Below are 15,460 nucleotides of genomic sequence, written 5' to 3'. Positions count from 1 at the left end.
GATCACTACCACTGCAACTCGGCCTACATGCAACGTGGTGTGAATCCCACAACTACCCTGTAGGTTTTCCAGCTGCCTAAAACAAGGAAAAGAGTGAGAGCCAGTTGGTTCAGGGTCACAGAAAAATATTTAAAAACAACAATCAATATGATTAAAGGTTGAACAGTCCATCAGGAATCTGATGCATGAGACGTCGGACCGACAGCATAAAACCAACGCAGAAACCAGTGGTCAGACAACACTGGAATTAGGCAAAGCAGCAGTCTGGCACTTAATCTGCAAAGATTGCAAAGGTCATTTATCAAATTGCAACCAAACACATTAGAGGGGGTCACCCTTTACGTTGCTATTAAATATTACCTTGCTCAACATGGGGCCCTCCTTTACAGCGACCATGGATGGCTGACTCTGGATGGCTGTGGCTCAAACAGTGGAGAGGCGAACCCTGAATCTTCACTCAAACATGGGGCCACAGAAATCCGGGTCGAGACACAGCCACCCAAATGAACATACAAGACGCCTCATTAGATTTCAAGCGGAAAAATAAAACCTCTTTCTCCCAGTCTTCCTTACCTGCACAAACACAGCAGTCACCATCTACCAGGCATCAGACAAAGAGGCAGTAATTGCCCGCACCTGTCCTTATATAGGCGGGGAGCTCTCCAATCCCATCCTACCAGGGCGGTGCTCTAACTTCTAGCTGTCAACCCTCCCACATAGTTCTGCCAAACAAGCCAGTAGCCAGTCAGATTTACATTTAGCCTCGGGCTGCGTACCCTCAAGTTCGGCTAAAACACTTGATGACGCTAAGGTGCACAACTGTAGTTACATAGCTAACATCCGCTGGTGGCCGCTAACACCTGCTAACATCTACTGTTACTTGGTAAGTTAAATTGTGCAGAAGACCTTCAAACGTACAAGGGATACTCAACAGCTTGTCCTATATTCTAAATAATAAAACAATTATTTGGACAAAAAACAAGTCACATTAATTTGACTGTATAGCCTGTGAATGGTAATGTCTATTCCCAGCTTTATATAATGTGATCATTTCATAAATTTTCACAGTACATGGAAATGTGTTAATTTTGTAGGTTTACAAAGCTATCCATGACTTTATTTATTAGTTTTATTAATTGCATTCCAGTCATTGGATGTTTTATTCCTACATGTGTTTACAATTTAATTTACTACAGCTCTCACAAAAAAAATATTTAAAACATGTTAAACATTCACATTGTCTATAGTTTTATCATTGTCAAATAGTGTGGGTAGCTTAGGTTTGTGGATAAATACTCTATGTGCCCGTGTTGTTATGGTCGGGTTTTAAAGTGATGTGGACATAATGCATCAATCATTATAATCCAATAACTTGAGATTGTCCTGGTTAGTGGGTTAGCAGTCACAGAACCTAGCTGGGGGCTAAATGAGTCATCCCACCACTGCATAGACCGACTGGGCTTGTTATTTCTGTACCAGCTGTAGTTGGTCAATAAAAATCTGTGATTAGAAGTCAATAGATGTGGAAGCTCAGAGTCGGGTTGGTCCAGTCCACTCAACAATGGCAGTATTCCCATTTGCACATCTGGGTACACTAAATCCCTGCGACAAAAGACTGTGATAACAGTAATTGCAATTCCAAACACAATTATAGCCCTCATTTATCTCATTTTCCTGTGAGTTGTTTGTGCTCATTATGTTCTCGGGCTCGCAGAGTAACAGGGAGCAGATGTAAATTGAAAGCCGGCGTGCAGCTATGTGCACGCCGTTGTCGCCGCAGATTCATGTTGATGGCTTCCCACCTGTGCGAGACTCCCCGAGGGTCAGGCACTAACAAGACTCCACATCATGGTCACCCATCCGAGGCACAAACCCCTAATGTGGGATAGGAATATTTTAGTTGCCTTTAAATAGGCTATTAGAGGCCTGCTGTTATAGATGGGAGGTGAGAGGAAAACTGGAAAGAGCGGAGACGGAGAAAAGTGGCTGAAAGCAAAGGGGAGGGGCTCAGACAATATTTCAAATCGGTTCACACTTTCGCGGAAAACAGATTATGAGCTCTGACGGGATTCAACCTGGGTTCCATCAGTATGATAATAAAGTGTATTTGGAGGGTTGCATCCGATATGAGGACATGGAAATATTATCTTCCCCCCTTCTCCATCCACAGCACGTCCTCAAAACAGTGAAAAGACAGAGGAAAAACTCAGTGACAGGAAGTAAACGGGAGACGTCAGCATCAACCATCAAAGGAGTATTATTCTTTCAATTATGTCAACCATATCAATGTCAATACGCAATTGTAAAAAGTGTATTAAAACAAATGATTGGTAGACTGGATCCCTTTTGTTCTCCATGATGCTACTGATTGTTACAAGATAAGACGGTTGAGGGCAAATATGTCTTTGTTTCAGTCCCCCTGTCTGCCTTTCCCCTCCCATCTGCTTGAATGAACCGCACACACAGCTGCAGACAGGGTGCGACTGTATGAATGCTTGTGAGAGAGACAGACAGGGGAGGGGCTGTGCTAGTGAATGTCAGCAGCAATATCAAGCATAGGGCAGTGTGTGGCCTGCAGACCTCATGGAGTGGACACCCATAGAAACCTCCAAGATGGTGGCACCATAGACCAGACAGCACAGAACACTAATTAGAGAGAGATGGTAAAAAGAAATCCATAAAAATTGATACAGGGTACATACTGTAAAGACAGGATTACATTTCAAATGGATAAAGTCATTCAACACTTTATGGTAGAACAGAATTAATTGATCAATAATAGAGATTTTCAGCATTAAAGCGTTAAACAGTTGACCAACGATACGAATTTGACAAATTCATCAGCTAAATATTTCAAAACCAGTAGACAAGCTGTCCACTATGCTGAGCACAGAGGTAGACCTGGTCTGTTTATGAGGGTTAATCATTGTGATGCACACTTAACATACACACAGTTTACTCTCATGAGAACTGGATCGTCGAGGTCTGCCCGCCTGCTGGTAGCTGCACGCCCATCACAGGAACACGCACAGCTAAAGCTGCATGCCATGCCAAAGTGCCTGACTGGCAATGATAGTAAAAAACATTTATTTTTTTTGGATGGTCCACCGGGTCACTGAAGCAGCGAGATTTCTCCCGGTGCTGCTGATGGCCGAACAGGTCAATGTGTGAGTGAAAGAGAGAGAGCGAGCACAACAACAAGGCAAAGAGCTCTGCCCACAGCTCTAAAAGGAAGTAACAGAAAACAAACAACAAGTTAGAATCTTGTTCAGAGAAGTGTCAAATAATTTGAAAGGATGATCGTAAGCAGCTGTGGGTTAAGAGTTAGAGCGGGTACCTCCATTCTAAGTGTCCGTGGTCAAGATACTGAACCCCAACTTGCCCCTGACATCTGTTCCATTAGCTTGTGAGTAATGAATAAGTGTGTGTGAATGGTTGTATAGCCAAAACTACTGTAAAGCACTTTGAGTGGTCATCAAGACCATGGGCCTCTACAGTCCAGGAAATTCATTGGAGAAACTGGAGCTCTATTAGTTCCAGGTAAAAAAATATTGAAATGAACATTTGTATTCAATATCAAACACATTTTACTGATGCTACAGGCTACAGCATCTTATCATCTTGACAAGGGTTTAAATTGTACCATAAAAGGCAATGGTACAAAACAGTGCTTGTTCCCTTCATTCGCAAGAGCTGTTGGAAATTGTGTGGACATTTCTCGGTAGATCTGTCGTTTCATTGTCCATTGAACTCTTTGCTGAGGTCCGTCCCAACTGCGAGCTGAGTCTGACCTTTTCCTTTGCTCTGTCTGTGTTCACTGAACACATTCGGCAATGTTGGGAATGAATTTTCACATGTTACTGTTGATGCTACAAAGGTTAACCTGAGCTTCAGTGTTTCTGTCACAGTTGGAATATCTGCCACGTATCTTTCAAAAAAAAAGATCTCGTTTGAATCTGCCATGGCACAGAAAACTCCCAAAAGCTTAAAGTCTGTCACCGCTAAGACCATCAGTGGTCTCGGTTCGAAGCCAAGAAATGTTCACTCTCCGGGTGTCGGGTGCACAGGGCCTCTACTTGTTGACTACTTCTTTCGATAAATCTTGCTGACATTTATTACTAGAACTATTAGACACTTAGGTGCAATCGAGGTGCCTTAGATCTAAAGAAACTGGTGGGGAATGTTACTGAAAGATGTTATGGTCACTGTGGCCAAGTGGCCTCTCCGCTGTTGGTGAATTGGCAAATATTTCTACTTCTTTCCAATGAAGAATGCAGCCTCAGTAGTTCGGTTGACGCCCTTGTGTAAAGAGTTAGGACTGCATATGCTGGATTCACGTTTACTCTGGCTCTCAAACTGTATCTGTAATAGGTAAATTCGAGTTTGGCCAACCATGTTCAAACATTTATCTATTTGAAAATTCCAGAAATCTGTCTGTCTGTATGTGGCTCGCTAGCTGGAGAACCACTCATCTTATCAGCTTCATAATTGTGACATGAGTATTGTTAAGGGTCCAAGGAAGTGATAGTATTAATGAAATTCAAACAGGCACCCAGCTGTCTGTCGCAAAGGCAGCATAAGTGACGTTGGGGTTCAGGTTCACTTTGACAACAACAGCAATGACAACTGAGTCTCCAAGTCGAGGTTCTGCGAATTGAGTCAAGATTCACCGAACTTTGAATAATCAGGTGAACGGCTGTTTGTGCAGCAGTAGTGGCACAGCTTCAGTGTGCTGTGAAGTCCTGCAGCAGGTTTTTACTTTTCGGCAGCGCAAATTACTGGAGATCCCTTTTGCATTTTCAGAAAAAAAAGCTGCATCCAGAATTACCACATACCGACAGTTTATTAACAAGTAGTCCAGCAAAGCTGCGTAGAGACCTGCACAGGTTCTCATTTTAAATTACTAAGCAAGAGTTCCCACTCACTGAGGTTTAAATGATGACACATTTATTATTTAAATTTCAACTGAGGGTGCAAAATATAAAACTGAGGGTGCAGTGCATGTGTTTGCACTTTCGTAGAACCTGACCTGTCGAAAAGGGATCTCACAGGCAAGTGCTTCATCAGACATTCTTGCAGGAACCCACACATATGTAGGCCAAAGGACATAATTTGTTGCTGAGCAGAGGGAAGCACTGTCACATGTTGTCACAGCACTAAAAGGCAGGGGGTGGTCATGGTCTGACCCAGGGGCCAGACTAGCAAGGTCTCCTGGATGCCCTGTGCTCCAGCTCAGACAGGCTGCAGATGGGACTGGCAGCTCTCCAGGTAAGCGTCATCTGTCACATCAGCACATGGCAGATGCAATGAACCACAGCTCAGCACTTGCCCCTTCCTCTCAAAATACATCACCCGTGGGTCGGTGACTGTGGTTGAGGGCTGACCTTTCCACCATGGGTCCAACCACTAGTGTGACAGCTGTGCTGCAGGAGGCTGTGGTGCAGGTAATCCAGTTCAGTTCGGTTTTTGTTTTTATTTTAAAGGATAAAGTGTTTTTGTATGTAAAGGACTGATGAATTATACAATTCAAGCGACTTAGTTGGAGCTTTCAGTTTCCTTTTTCTTTTTCTGCAGTTGATGAATTGTTGGCTCTTGGCTTGGCTTACACAACTTACATATTTTTAATTACAAACCCTTTTGGTACACTGTGTCTTTGTTGTATTTTTCTCATTGTTGTGAGGTGAAAATGTGTCTTTTGTTTTCCCTTGTAGGCTTTAGTCATGGACCCATTGTACATTTGACTATGGACATTTTTAACATCTTACATATCAGGAGAGAGGCCTGACAGCACCAAAACAGCAGACGTGTTTAAAGCTGTTATGCTGTCACAGTGCATTTTCAATATTAAACGGAAGGTTGTTTAAAGATGTCACAACTCCAGCAACACTGTCAGTATCAAGAACAACTTTATTGTTATACTGTCAACGGTTCGGCTTGTGACCTTCATCACCGAGCAGAGAAGCTTTATAGAGAAATGATGTTGCTAGTCTGGTGCAATTAAAAACAATGTCACATTTCATTTCTATTTCATAAACAAGAAGCGATGATGTCCAAACAAAGAGGTGGCGATGTTGATTTACTCAGGAGGAAGAGAGAAGCATTTGGGATTTTTTATTTTAAAAGCTTATTTCCAGATGATGTTATGGTTTTGTGCAGGAACTGGACCCAAGAGCATGACTCAGACAACGATTGGCAGTGTAAAAAAAAAGCTCAAATGAAAAGGTTTGTCAACTGGTTTACAGTGGATCTTACTGGATTAGGACATCTCTGGCGTGTTCGGAGTGTTGTGCATAGCGTGCCGCGTCATTTCGGCGGAGCACGGTGGTCTTAACTTTGGTAAAGCTTGGTGGACTCTCACTGAGTGGTTGGCAGGTGACTGGCAGAGAATTGGAAGGCAGATACATAGATCAACAAACCAGAAGGGCAAACGATGATTAGGCGGGTAACAGGCAGACGGATAGTTACTCCAGGCAGAGACAGCACTGAGACAGAGAACAAGAGGTAGAGCCGATACTGAGTCGATACATATACAGTATATATATATATATATATATATATATATATAGATAGATAGATATGTGAGTATTTTTATAATAAGTAGACTTATGCTAAATTAAAAAGGCACATTTTGTGACAAGGCCTTCTCTGTATACAAACTTTTAACACCCCCCTACCCCTATTTATGAGGTTCTTGAAAAATACCCTTATATCTCTATACAGACTATAAATCGGCCTTTAAAGGGTTAGTTCACCGAAAAGTTATCAACTATCTACCCTATCTACTCACCACTATGCCATTGAATGGGTGGGTGGGTGTTTGAGTCAACAAAACAGGGATAAACAGCGCTGCACCCAAATCCAAGTATGGGGGCATGTTACTCTTGTTCAGGATGACCCCCACTATCTGGATGTCAAGTTTCAAGTAATTTTACTGTAAAAACTTTGAGAAAATTAAAGGGAAAGTCAGCTGCTTTATTATTATCGCATTAAAAACTTGCTCCAATTAAATACTAATTAAAAACAATCCTAAAGAGGTGACGAAGAACTTTCACTTCATTCTTCTTCAGGATGACTCCCGCTATCTATATGTCAATTTTAAAGTACATTTATTGACATTTTGAGAAAATGTAATGCAATGTCTGCTACTTTTTCATTATGGCATCCATAACTTGCTCCTATTAAGTATTATTAAAACCAGATTCATAAAACCTTAGATATTCAACCCCTGAAACATAATCACTTCTCTTTGGGTCCAAGTGACAACTGATCAAAAGTTGAAGAAAGTCCCCCAAGCAGTCCTGCGATATCACATTCAAGAGGCCTAAACATTTTTAGAACAAATGACCATGACCTTTGACCACTGAATTTGAATCAGTTAATCAGTGAGTCCAAGTGATTTTTGCCAGATGTAAGAAAATTCCCTACGGTCAGTCCTAATATGTCACATTCACAGTAACATGAGGTCACTGTGACTTTGATCTTTGACCTCCAGCCACCAAACTCTAATCAGTTCATCTTTGAGTCCAAGTGACCATTTGTACCAAATTTGAAGACATTCCCTCAAGCTAACTCCCTATCCCCCCAGGTGTTTTAGAGATACAGCATTCACAAGGCAAACAATTTGCTTTGTGAGGTCATAGTGACTTAACCTTTGACCACCAAATTCTATTCAGGTCATCCTTGGGTCTAACGTGAATGTTTGTGCTACATGTAATGAAATTCTCTTTGGGCATTCCTGATATATTAAGTAAAAAACAATGCAAGGTCATGTAACCTTGGCCCTAAATGAATGTTTCTACCAAATTTGAAGACATTCCCTCAAGCAGATCTTAGCTCAATAAAAACATAAACATACTTTGTGAGGCCACCCTGACCTTGACCTTTGGCTTCCAAAGTCAAGGGATTTAATCCCTGAGTTCAAGTGACTGTTTGTGTCAAATGTGAAAGGATTCTTTGATGGCGTTCCAGAGATATCACCCAATGTGGCAAAAAACTGTCCTTCGCTGTTACCTTGAACTTAATCAGTTCAATCTTGAGTCCAAGTGAATATTTGTATACAATTTGAAGAAATTTTCTCAAGGCGTACATGAGACATTGTTGTCACAACCCGAAAACAAAATGCTTCCGGCCACTGGCTAGCGCCGGCGTGGAGGCATAACAAAGTAACATAAATTATTGCTTTGCTTCCTGCAGGTTCCCAGCCTACAATCTTCATAGCCAGTATTTACAATCCATAAAGCAGCATAACACGTGATAGCTTTCAATTTCCCCTCAAATACATGCAGTGTATGCGTAAATGTCAATGCCATCATCAATAGCTGCGTGTTTAATTAGTACCTGCTGTGCCATGCTGAAGGACTGCTGGAATAAGTCATCCAAAATGAAACTGTCATGTTTTGGCCCTGGGTAATAAATGGAAACCCTGCAGTGTGCATCCCACTTGCTTGGATACAAGTGGAGTGGAGTTGTTCAGGGGTCATATAAATAAAACAGGGGCCACATGCTACAGTACATGTGTACAATCAGTGGTTACCCGAGGGACCCATGTCGCTCTGCTTTGACAGTGCTCTGCTGGCTGTGAGTACTGGCTGTGTTTATTTGCACAAGGCTGTTGGGAAGTGCATGTATGCAAACTTATCAACAGCCCTCTGAGATAGTCTGACCACTTGGGACTGGGTGTATGGGACTGAGCCTGGTACATGAAACAAAACAGCTGCTGTGACCACTGCTGGGATGGATACGTGCCATAAATATCCTGGAGGGCCTGTCCTATTTTAAGTTTTCATTAAATTCCATCTCAAATGAATGAAAAGAAATAAAGTGATGCTTATGGTGTTGATCTCCGCATGCAGCTCACCTGGGTCTGATGATATATTTCATGACTAGCCATTGATCTGTGGTACAACATGGTGATTTTCTTCACAATAGATCAGAGCAGCTTGACACTCACTTAAACACACTCAAATGCTTCAAACTCTGCTATTTCCATGGCTGAATTAACCCCCATTTGCAAATTGCCATGCTCTTTTTTACAGTTTTTCTACGATAGAACACTACATGTTTCCAGATTTGCTGGAAGGTTATTTTACACACATAAGTATAAAACATGCAAGAGGTGTGTGCATTGGCCTTGTTGTTGAGATGCATTGCCACAACTTCATTGTGGCCGGGGTGCTTTGTTGCATTTTATATCGTATGCCCCCCGGCTACGTCCATGTTTCCTGTCTTTATCTCTACTGTCACTATCAATAAAGGCAAAAGCAATTGCAGTAAAACTTGGCTACCGTACAAATGGAAATAAAGTCTTGAAACTAGATTCATGCTCTGCGAGGCAATGTCTCCAAGTGTCTCTTAGGATTAAGAAGTAACAGTAGCTTGCCTAAAATGACAGGGAAGTAGCACGACAGAAGCACAGCAGCTTCAGCTTCAGTCGTTGGTCAGTGTCTTCAATGGAAACTGTCGCTGTAATCACTTATGTCTTTCTTATCACATATGTTTTAGCCCGATTATTAAATACATATTCTATAGTTACATGCAGAGAATGACAGAAAACAAACATAAAGCCTCAAGGAGGGTGCAGGCGGCAGGTCTGTGCATAATGTACAAGGGAGATGTAATTGACGGAGCAGCTCCACTCTTCAGGCTTTTATCATGTCATGCACTGAGCTTTTGTGACAACCCACAACTAATGGCACTCGTACCTGCTTCAAAGGACCAGGATTGACTGATAGCATAATACATCAATGGTTCATTTAGAATGATTAACTCAAAAAGCAGATTTAGGGTTCATTTGTTCTTTACAACTATTGCTCTGCCTGCAAATGTCAAATTGAGCTTCCATCCATCCATTTATTATATACACCGCTTATCCTTTGTGGGTTGCAGGGGGAGCTGGAGCTAATCCCAGCTGTCACTGGGTTTTCATTTTCCGGCTCCATTTCATTTTCTATGGGAAAAAAAACAAGGACCAAAAAACTAATATTGATCTAACCTGCTGAGAATAGTCAGATAGCAGGTAAATTTGAGTGTAGGAACACAAAACAACGTGAGAGAATCGCACAAGCTGCAGGATTTTAGTAGTTCTGTAACTTAGCAGTCACAATTTCTTCATAAAAATGGGTGTCAGATGATCCTAACGCCCGACCGAACAATAATTAAAAGTTATTAATACAGCAGTTATAATCAACAATTCAATAATTCAAATCAAATTGTGATATATCCATAGAAAAAATTAATAACCTTTAGAAAATATGGCTATAACAAAGGCCCACCTTCTATGCTTGGAAAACACACAAACCTTTGAGCCAGTGGATTGAAGGACAAAGAGGCATTTTTCAGACATGGCACATTTGCAGTACCGTAATTATTGCAAACACAATGTACATTAATTATGTATATGTCAGGTGAAAGATTTTCTTGGTCTCCGTTTCTTCCTGCTCAAGTACAAACATCCACACACTCAATTTTCCTCTCAATTTTTCACCCACACGCGCGCACACAGTAGCCTACATATTTTCTCTCTTGCTCCTTTTTTTTGAAAAAGCGTCGAGTGAATCAGAAATAAAACCCCGGCTTGTATAAAGAAATGACTGCAGGGCAATATTTGATCAAGTCAGACAGCTCCATGCCTTGCTAATATTCAAAGGATTCTCTTGCTGCAGAAATGTGAATATGTAATGTATTCCCCAGTAACAAAACAGTACAACAGGGGATACACAAAGGGAGCTGAGAGGCAGTGCGGCGCAGGCAGCTACCACGCGCAGGCAAAAAAGGAATAATACACCTTTGATGTTAGCATCATGGTTTGTCTGCAGCGTTATGAATAAGAAGGATCGAATCAGGTGCTATTTTGTTCAGTTCACAGACAGAGGACAATGTAGCCACAGGCCAATAGCCTCCTCAGCTCTTTTCTCTTATTCGTTTTAGCTGAGTTATCAACTCACACTGCTACTGCACAGTCATACAACACTGCCTACTGCAGAGATGATTTCAAGTGATAATCAGCAACATTTTTTATTAAAACCAGAAACAATGGTTTTAGTGATTTTACATTATGAATATTCACAGAAGCACATGAACTCTGTCGTTTCTTAGAAGAATGTACTGTGTACAAATGATTAGCTTTGTGTTATGTTGACTCAAGACGACAGACTCAAGACAAATATGAGAGTTCCATCTGTGATATTTGACTTTCAAAGTCTGGATTCTGTTTATTCAGCAGACCGTATTCTATATTTGGTTTTCTGTCAATCAAGTAGACAAATTTGCAGTAGGTCTAATTCTTTTTCTATCCAAAAATATAACAGCATTCTCAACAATACAGTCAGGGTACAGAACCGATGAAGTAAAAATCATGAAGGCTAATTTAATATTGTATTGTATATTGTTGTGAACGTCTAGTTTTAGAATATGCATGTTGAATTTTGAAGGGTGGGGTTATCTAATTTTGGTACGAACAAAATTAAAAGCTTAGAATATCCTATTAATATAATCACAAATCAAAATGTATTATTAATCCATTTTGTTTAGCCTGGTAGGATGTGAGCAGTGTAGAAATCAGCATCTTACGCAAGTAGAGCAAAGGCAAGTAACAGTTATTACAGCAAGTTATTTAAATACAAAATTGACCGGAATAAAAAAAGGACATTGCCAAATTTATTGGAATTAATTCTGTGGAAGATGTGACTTTATGTAACACATGCACACACATATGAGAGTTAGGTTTTAAGTTATTTTTTTAGAAACATAATCAGTATGTCACAAATATAATTAAGTTAACAATCTGTCCTCACGTTGTTAATTGCAAACCATTTTACCATGGTGTTATTTAGATGCTTTAATAGTCACATGTATATTCATCCCTCTGCATAAAGATAAACATACCACAGCAATTAAGTTTGTTGTTCACTGCAGTTCGGTGCAATGTATTTCTTTTGAGTTCAGGCTGAAGCAAAATGTCACACAGCTTAAGAGGAGACAAAGAGTCAGGACTACATCCAACATGTTGTGGTTATTAGACCTTCAGGTGAATTCCATTGTGTTCCTTTATTTCCATATGCTCCCACATTTCTACTTTTTAGACGTCAGTTTTAGTCACAAGCAAACAGACCCCTTTTTGAATTCAAGATTCGTATCCACTGTGACAGCAAATGAATCTTAAAAAGGTCACCTGTTTGGAAGCTTACAGAACCGAAATCTTGAGAAAACAAAATACTCGCCTCAGAAACATAAAGTACTTGGACTTCAGTGATGACATTTGGGCCATGCACACAAACATCACAGGCAGTTATATATAGTTGTGTTACACATGAATACATATGATAACATGATCAGTTGCATTAGTATATATGTAGTCAAAGTCATTATCTACTCACCACTATGCCGATGGAGGGGTGGGTGAAGTCTCGAAGTCCACAAAACACTTTCGGAGTTTCAGGGGTAAACAGTGTTGCAGCCAAATCCAAAACAATTGAAGTTACTGGCAACCACTTCATTTAAAATTTTTAAAAACAACAAAATGCCTCCATACTTCTCCTGTGATGTCATCCGAGTGTCCGTAAGCCCGATATTCATATTCATATCGAAACAGCGTCATTAACACCAGGGTTTTTATTATTACAATGGGGAGAAACAGCCTGTATCCACTGTTACCCCAAATCAGATATTGCATGTAGTTACCCACAAGGAGCATGACTTCTCATGTGACTATTGTCTTTCCTGCCCAAATGTCTCGTCCTTGTCTGTCTGATCCTTTGGGGTCAGTCACTACCCAGCCTGTAGCCTCAGTGGCTGCTCCAAGTTTCAGGCCTGGAGGGGGTCTTTTCAATGTGCTGCGAATGTCACCTGTTGCTTAAGGGTCCACTGACAGGAACTTCTGTACCAAAGGCACTTCTTGCCGGGCAGCCTGCCTTGATCTGTCACAACAAGTTATAGTCCAAACATGTCGGCTTTACTTACCACTTTTACCTCGTCAGGCAGTTGTCAAAACAACAAGGACATTCATTAGGATATGATTCCAACTGCTGTTGTCTGGTTCAGTTACACACCCTCTTGTATGAATATACAGTGGAAACCAAAATGATCACTATAAGTGGTTGATTGCTACAAACAAATTGCGTAGCTTCTGTTTGATAGTCCTGGAACTTGAGGGAAAGTTTAAATCGCACACTCGCACATGCACACACACATGCACACTCATTCCGCTGCTCACTTCTCTCTCTCTCTTTCTCAGATACACACACAGACTCAGCTGAACGTCTCTCACCCGCTACAGTTTAATATTGATTTGTTTGAAATGACGCCACAATATCAACACTAATCATCACAAAATTATTGATAATTTTCTAAAATAAAAATGAATTTCTGATCACTATAACTAAATTATTTATTTTATTGGGAAGAGTCTGTCCCAAGCTTTTTGATATACATATAAACAGTTGATCACTATATCCATGATCACTACAAGGGGCTTCCACTGTATATAAATATATAGTAAGAGATTATTGGGATTATTTAGTCGTGCAGCCTGGTTAATACAACAACATGCCAGTGTGTATAAACTGTAATCTGGCCTACTCATGACTGGGGGGTAACATCCACCAGCTGGAAAATAAATCCAGGAGACAGAAAAGTTAATCTGTAACTTTGTGTTAGTGTCAGTCATCCTTTGCTCCGTCCCCCTCCCACAAATCACAGGCCTTGGTCTCAGACTCTGCCACCACTCCTCCATGGCCGGCATGGGTGGGTGTAAGCCCGGCACCAATGGAGCATCACCATTTCTGTGGGAGCCATGGAACCATGTGCTGTCATACCATGTGCGCTGGTCACGGCCCAAAAGTGATAGGGACAAGTTCTGGAGGTCTCATTCATCTCGACACGTTCTGAAAGTGCTCCAGTTGACTGCCATCTCCTCTAGAAGAATCCACAAGAGAACAATTCTTGAACATTCCGAGTCCACCTTATCTTGTTTTAACTATCTTTCCAATACAAAATGTTTGTGGCACCCGTTCTCTGCAATAGCAGTCATTTCAGCAGACTCTTTAGTCCACAGGATTGGCTGCAGTCTGCTTTTATTGCCAATTCTAACCTATTCTGGAATTGTTTTACTCTTTTCAAGAGGTTGGGGTCTCTGTATCCACCATATTTGCTACAATTATTGCCCTCCAAAATCTATCAGTAGTTGAACTCTCTAAATATTTATCTGCACTTCTTTAAAGTAGGATAATTGGTCTTTGTGGTGATTCACTTGTTGACAAGTCAATGCTGCTGTTTTTTAAACATCACTAAATTTGTGACTAACACATAACCGTGGCCATAAACTTGTTTTTACCCTGGATGTAAAGGCTTTTCGAAAACTAAAAAAAATCTTGTTTCTGACCATGAATGCATATATTATAAATGTGAAATAGCATTAGCAATGTCTGGCCCCATTCTCATTCCTTGTGCTGTAACATTTTGATGAACAACGTCTCTCGACGTCGTTTTATTAGCCCACTCCCGTCCCTGTCTGCTAACTGTCTGCGCGTCTATATTGAATAAGATTGCTTTGCTTAAAGTCAGGGCCAAGCCTACACAAAGAAAGCAGACTAGGATAAACCATGGTATTCATAGCTGTAAATTGCAATGTACGCGTCCAAGCGAGCAGAGTGGAAAGGAAATAAGTTATCAGGCTTCTGTTAGACAGCAGAATCCAAAAGCAAAATACCCCTAGTATTAGAACTTAAATATTTTCTTTTCTCTGTAAATGCAAAACCAATTCTGCCATTCGGGGCTTCTCTGTTGAAACATATTATTCCTGATGCAAAGACTCACTGCAGTCCTTGTTATCTTTTAGAGATACAGGGACCATTTTTACATACTTTTATCTTCTCATGCCTCGACTGTTGCAACAGTCCCTTCGCTTGTCTCAATCAAAACATCTATTGAAAGGCTCCAGACTGTACAGAGCTCAGCTGCCAGGCTTTTAACAAGACCCAAGATAAGTGACGACATTTCGCCCAGTTTAGCCTCCTTACATTCCCAGTATCTCTGAGAATTCATTTTGAGATCTTACTATTGACTTTTAAAGCTCTTCATGGCCGTGCTCCCTGCCTGACCTCTTTAATGCATATAAATCTGTTTTGTATCTTGAGATCCGGGGGAAGAGGCTTTTTTAGTTGTTCCTGAGGCGAGGCTGAAAACTGGAGGTGACAGAGCATTTGCCGTCAGAGGCCTGAAGCTATTTGAAGAAGCTGCCTGATGGAAATCAGGTCAGCAGACTCCATAACCTCTTCTCCATCTTTTCTTAAAAACATACTTTAATTGCATAACTTTTCCTTGATTTGAATTGACTGCCTCCATGCAACACGTAATTGGTGTCATTTATTAATCGAGAAATTGTTTTAATCATCTGCTTTTCTGGAAGTTGTGGAAAGCATTTTTTTTATGGAGATTTATCTAATTGCTTTATAAATATCGATTA

The sequence above is a fragment of the Hippoglossus hippoglossus genome, chromosome 20, assembly GCF_009819705.1.
Source record: "Hippoglossus hippoglossus isolate fHipHip1 chromosome 20, fHipHip1.pri, whole genome shotgun sequence".
Lineage (NCBI taxonomy): Eukaryota > Metazoa > Chordata > Actinopteri > Pleuronectiformes > Pleuronectidae > Hippoglossus > Hippoglossus hippoglossus.
This window is presented reverse-complemented; position numbering follows the sequence as displayed.